Genomic DNA, 6050 nt, shown 5'->3' with positions numbered 1-6050 from the left:
GGGTACAGGGGTGGGAAGTCTTTTTTTGGGTTGTGGTTCTGGTGGTGGTGTGGACGAAGGGGGGTGGAGGAAAGAAGAGGGGGGTTTGATGATCATGCACCCCCCCTCCTCCCCCCCCCCTGCGCCTCTTTTTGTTTTTTCTCTTTCTCAAATACTTCTCATGACGACGGGAAATGTGTCTTGATGTGTGTGGATGACGGATATACCAGGAACGTTGGCTGTTTATGACCCCATGTGTACATGCGATCGCTGCTCAAATTGGGAGGGGCGGCGGGATGGGAAAATCGGACTGTACAAAGTACTCTCGGGAAGAGGGGGGATCGGATGGATGGCAAGGCATGGTGCACAGGAATGGGGAGTCGGTTTACAGTCTATACTTCTTCATCTGTCTATACTTAGGTTGCAAAAACACTTCTTCGATGCTTCAACATTTACAAGTACTTGCTCTTGATCTTGCTTCTGCTGCCTCCTCTCCTGTGCTGTGAAATTCGGGGAAATGGACCGACTGAGATTGGGCAGGGCAAAATGGCGCGCGGCCCTTGTTTGAATACCCGGAATGAGAGCACAGTCAGAGGGCAGTGAGGTGAGGGTATAACAGTATGACTTGTCACCCCCCTCGGTTTCCTATTCGAGTTCACTGGTCGTGCTTTGGGATGTACATGGGCATTATACCCAACCTCCCCGCATTCTGACCTGCAGCATTTGCTTCCTTGCCGGCATCTTGGTGTCGTGATCGTCTGCTACCCCGGATATTGATGGAAGGCTTCGAAAAGTTCTAGCGTCATGACCACACCCAATGAGATGCGCGTACCGGCTTGGGCAGGTTGGAACCGGCTTTTCACTCGAGATCGTCTCTGCCGTGGTGACGGTCCACGTCGCATGGCATATTCACTGCTTGACTTTGCAACCGGGGGGCGGTGCGGCAGGCAAACCTGCCTTCTGAGATCAACCGGCGTAGGGTCCCTTTGGGCGCGCTAGCCCGTGGAAGGGCGGGAAAGACCGCGAGGTTGAAAATGCGACCTTTCGATTCTCAAAAAACCTGGGTGGGCCGCTCATCACTCATGGCAAGATGGATGTCAGGGCCGATGCGCCAGAGCGCCAAGCGGTGCTTGGACCTTGAACTTGACTCTTCGAGGCTGTGATCTGCGAATCGACTCCCCCAAGGTTCTCTTCGGGTTGTTCTGAGCTTTTACGAGCGAGGAGTCAGGAGAGGATCGGCATTCAGCTGTTGGGGGAATTCCCCCAACTCTGCTGCACTCCCGGGGTGATGCCCGTAGCTCGCGTCGCCGCGAAGGGGGCGAGACGGGTTTTCGGAATCGTTATTTTCTGGGGCTGCCTCCAGTCCGCGCGCCTTTTGTCATGGGTCATCGGTTGGTCCGGCGGCTAGTTAGCGACGGCGGGAAGCTGCGGCCTTCGGAAATTCCCAGGGGAGACTCCTGATACACGCCGACCATCTTCATCCCTTACCTCTGCATGCTGAGCCCACTCCGACGACACACTCCACGGCGTCCAAGAGTCCACTCAGGCCCGTGGTATCCGATGGAACTGGCAAGGCGTCGGACGCGCGCTTGGCTCTGGGCAAAGAGAAAAACGGTTTCCTGAAGCGGAGCCGAGAGCCGAAACGGTGGATGGTGATTGGGTGGCTGAATGCTTCGGGACTTCGCATCGAAACTGCTTGGCAATCTGGATTTGCGGCCCGTTGCGCGGGTCGTTCTCTGGCCTGGTACCTGTCGGTCCAGGGGAGGAGCCAGTGAGCTGCACCAGGGCGCAAAGGTACCGAGTACCCTCGGGTGGGGACACTGCAAGATGTTGGAGAGTGCGGGGTATGCACCCCAGCTCTCTGAGACTTGGGCTGAGCTGGGGAAGAAAATTGAAGATGCGGGGATGAGCTCCATCCCAACCGCCGGGTCGTGAGGACTCAGACAACCACCTGCCTTTTCAGGCCGGCGTGATGAGAAAACCAGGTGGAATGGAGTATATGTCTCTGGTCTTAATACCTTTTAGACATCGGTGCATCTCCCGACAGCACCCAGCCAGACCGTTCCTCGGGATGCACTTCTCTGGTCGGGAAATGTAGCGAGAATGCGGGGTAGGTGTGTGTGACAAGAGATCGCCAGTTGCTTCTTTTCTCTTGGTCTCTTTCCCCTTTTCGGCCCCGCCAACCCGTCGACGAGAAAGCTTGGCACCAGCCGGTGTCCATTGCCGCCAGACTTATCCACCTCGAAATCCACATTCGGCCTCCTCTCGTCCATTGCCGGTAGCATGTGGGGATTGGCGGGCTCACGGGCGACACATGTGCCGTGAAGGATGCAAGATGGATGATGGCTCGGTCTTTCCAACTGCATGTCCTCGGTCTCGTCACACCAGGGGCCTTGGCCCCAGCGCAGTGTTTGTTGTTCGTCTGCCATTGGCAGGGGATGCCGAGGGCTCCGGCCACCGACCCTCGGATACCGGTGTTGGACGGGTCTCGTAGACGGTCACATCCGCGAGACGAGGCCGGGCCGGGATCCACGCCGAGACCGGACCTAGCAGCATGTCCCAACACGTGCGAAAAGTCCGGCGGTGACCGCGAAGTCACAAAGTTTGGTCCTAAAGGGCTTTCTTTGTCTATCCTTCGGGATGTGGTAGCACTATCGTTGGTGAGCCAGCCTGGGTCCAAGTTTGGTGTGCATAGATGGCGTCTTGAAGTATCAACTTTGTCGTAGGTTGGGTTTCGAAAGTATCCTCCGCCCACCTCCGAACATTAGAGTCGACAGCCAGCAGGCTCTATTGTTATGTCCCGAGGTTGCACCTACCAGTTGCGTTTTGAGATCGGCTCAGGGACACCTTGAAGCATTGTCGGCCGATTGTGGCAATAATGGGTTGCAGTACCAAAGTAAAAGAGCCAACATCAGGTGGCACTGCATGGCAAAACAAGACAAATTGTAAGGAGCCGCAAGGTGGCCATTTGGCTGAGATCCAACTTTCTTCAAGTTTGGTGTTTATGAGAAAATTTTCGTCGCTGCGGGTCGGATTGGCTGAACTGGTGCGGTCGGATGCTTTTATCAGCGTCGTTGACGGTCAAGAGCAACCCACCGCGTCGGACAGCTTCGGTCCCGAGTCGGCTGTTGAGGGTTTGCAGTGTCCTGCCCACTGGAAGCGCAGTGACGGGCATCAACGCGGCCATCAGGAAATGCGGTCGAGAAGGTACATGCACCGCCATTAAAAATAGCAGTAACTGCGGACAGACGGACTTGAAGTTACACGGTGACACAATAGGGAGCCGGTGAGATGGTTGTACTTCGTAAGTGGTGAGAAAGAGAAAAGCTAAGAGAAAAAAGATGGGGAAACGGGAATGGAAATGATCGAACAGCACGGAAAAAATCGCCGATAACCTCTTTGCGCCAGTGGAATTGATGAACGTTACTAGTTTGCTATATGGTTGCGTGGTGAGGAGCAGCACATTGAGTCATATGTTTCGACTGCTGTTGTTGAATGAGACGGTGGGAATAATACAAACGCACATACACTTCATTCGTATACGGGTATATGGGGACAAGCCATAAGGCAACAACAGCCGTATTAGATTATGAAGCCCGGGGCCCGGTGAGGGTGATTTGCTCCATGTCACTGACACCGGGCTGTACAGCGGACTGCCAAACCACCGCCTGGACTCAAGAGAACTAATCCCACGCCAATCTCTCTCAAACCTAAAACGCGGTTTTCTATTCTATCCGTAGTGAGCAAAGGTTCGTCCTCCCAGCGGCACGGGGCTCGACAGCGATGCTCAAAGTCTTGTCTACATGGCTTGCTTGAGAAACTATCCTGAGTCTAGAAGTCCTAACGTTGTGATTACATCCAAGTTCTAGAGCCGAGTCCCACTATAGCTGCAGCTTTGACAGACTCTGCTTTTGCCCACCGGTTGCATTGGGCAAGACCGCCGCGGAGGTTTCTAACAGTCGTAGAGAATTGTACATGACCGTAGCCACCGCCCATTACCTAGTGGTAATGAACATAGACACTCTAATGCCCGGCGAGATCGAGTAGTACGGCCACCGTCTCGGGTCACCGTCTCGGGTTGGAATGGTCGTGCACTAAGTAAGGTACATAGATGTAGAGTACTAGCCGTCGAAACTCCTACCCTCTTTCGACACCGGGATCTTGCGGCCGAGGTAATAGGGTAACCGTTATATGATAAGATGCCACTGATAGAGACAGCGTTCCTAAAGCTAGCCATTGCAACGCTTTTGAAAAAAGAGAGCTCACCTAGCAGTTGCTGAATAATGGCATAGTCTCACCTGACAGCAGAATAACACAGGGTGTAATGTCATTTTTTCTGGTTTTCGAACTGCTGGCACCTACAGTACCTAGCGGTTGTTGAATTATATTCGGCTGTGATGTCTTCAACCCTACGCACATATGCTGTAGTCAGAGACGTAGCTAAATTACTTGATACACTACCTCAACTTTTACATACGAACCGCATCGTCAAAGTCGAGGCGGTATTCAAAGGATATACTTCGGTCTGTAGGTAATAAATGGGAGGCATTGACTCAAGTCACTCCCGTTCTAGTCATAGCTGGAAGGTGACAAGGAGTTTTTGTATGCCAAAACCATTCCTCAGATGCTGTCCTTGGGGCCTGAAATCAAGTGTAGATTCCTCGTGGTCTGGGTGGTAGCTTCGGGACCCCTGCAGGCCTCCAGCTCGCTTCCACGTTGCTAGCCGTAGCGAGTTCAAAATATAATGACTATGTGCGTAACGTAGGATATAAGATGGACGGAAAATATGTGAGTCTAGCCTGGCCCTTGTTGTATTCGGCCCTCAATTCAGCCTTTCGTTCAGTGTGGAAGCATGTCAGCGGCGCAGCAAACGGCCGGAAAAGCAGGCGAGGCCGCGACCCCTTCAGCTTGTTAAACGGCACAGATGAGGAGGCGTGTTAGGAATGCGGACTTGATGATAGGTTACCGAGACGGCGGTGAGGCGTGTTTCACCAAGGCCTGCGGTATCCGGCCTGTATTATCCGTATCCTGTAGGTATGTCGTGCATATCTCCAGGTAACTTGACTTACGTGCTTACCTACCTACAATCGACAGGTTACCAATAGGTAAACTGACTGTTCATGGTAGGTATTTATATTTATAGTTAGTTGTCTCCAACTCAAAATGGGGTTGGTGTTGTTCTCACGCGCTGTACTCTCCTTCCCGAAGCAGTGACGCTGCGCCACTCAATAAATCTACCAAAGCTCCATCTTATCTCAAAGTTGATCCTGCGAGTGCTGTGTCACGCACGTCACGGCGGCCATTATTTCTTTTGGGGGCCGTGAGTGGCTGTCACACTGTGTTGACACGGTGCAACAGAGCATCCCTCGTGGAAGGCACCCAAAATCCTTCCACTTTCCCAAAACTCCACCAAAAACAGGACATCATCGCATCACAAACTCGAGCCGGCCAGGCCGATGCCGCCTGTCTTCATGCTTGCGCGTCACATTACCGGCCGGCAGACACGGCGAACCAAGCTGTCGGGTTCGGGTAGCGGCATACTGTGTATGTACAAGCTCACGGTCAAGCGACGGGGGGTCTTTCAGCCGTGGATAGTTATGCAAGGTTCTCCTGTCAAGAAGTGTCAATTCGAGGCTCAACAAAACCAACATCTCGGCTGTGGGCCGAGTTGATTAGCTGATGCGGCTCGCACAGGCATCGCAAGGGGCCGAACTGTCTCCACGGGCCACAAAGTTGGAAGAAGGCCACCCAATCACAGTCTCTCGACAGCCGAGTTGAGGATTTGCCAAAAGGCTCGAAGCAGCACAGTTTAGCGAGTGCGAGTGCGAATGGCTATCACTGGCCCCGTGGCGTCTGACTTGCATCCAACAGGCTCAGAACGGCCCAACAACAACCCCGAATGGGGGCGGTGGGATGGGGACCGTCTCGCGTGCAGGACCCTTGCCGATGGGGAAACACAATCGCTTTACTTCGTATGGTCTTGTCGATGGATCATAGATGGGCATTCCCTCGCCGGACTTGTCTCCTTGGTTTGTGATTGCATAATGATGTACGCTTTCGTCGCCCAGGGG

This window comes from Chaetomium fimeti (genome assembly GCF_033439085.1).
Source record: "Chaetomium fimeti strain CBS 168.71 chromosome Unknown B0H64scaffold_5, whole genome shotgun sequence".
Taxonomy (NCBI): domain Eukaryota; kingdom Fungi; phylum Ascomycota; class Sordariomycetes; order Sordariales; family Chaetomiaceae; genus Chaetomium; species Chaetomium fimeti.
Note: the sequence above shows the minus strand (reverse complement) of the source record.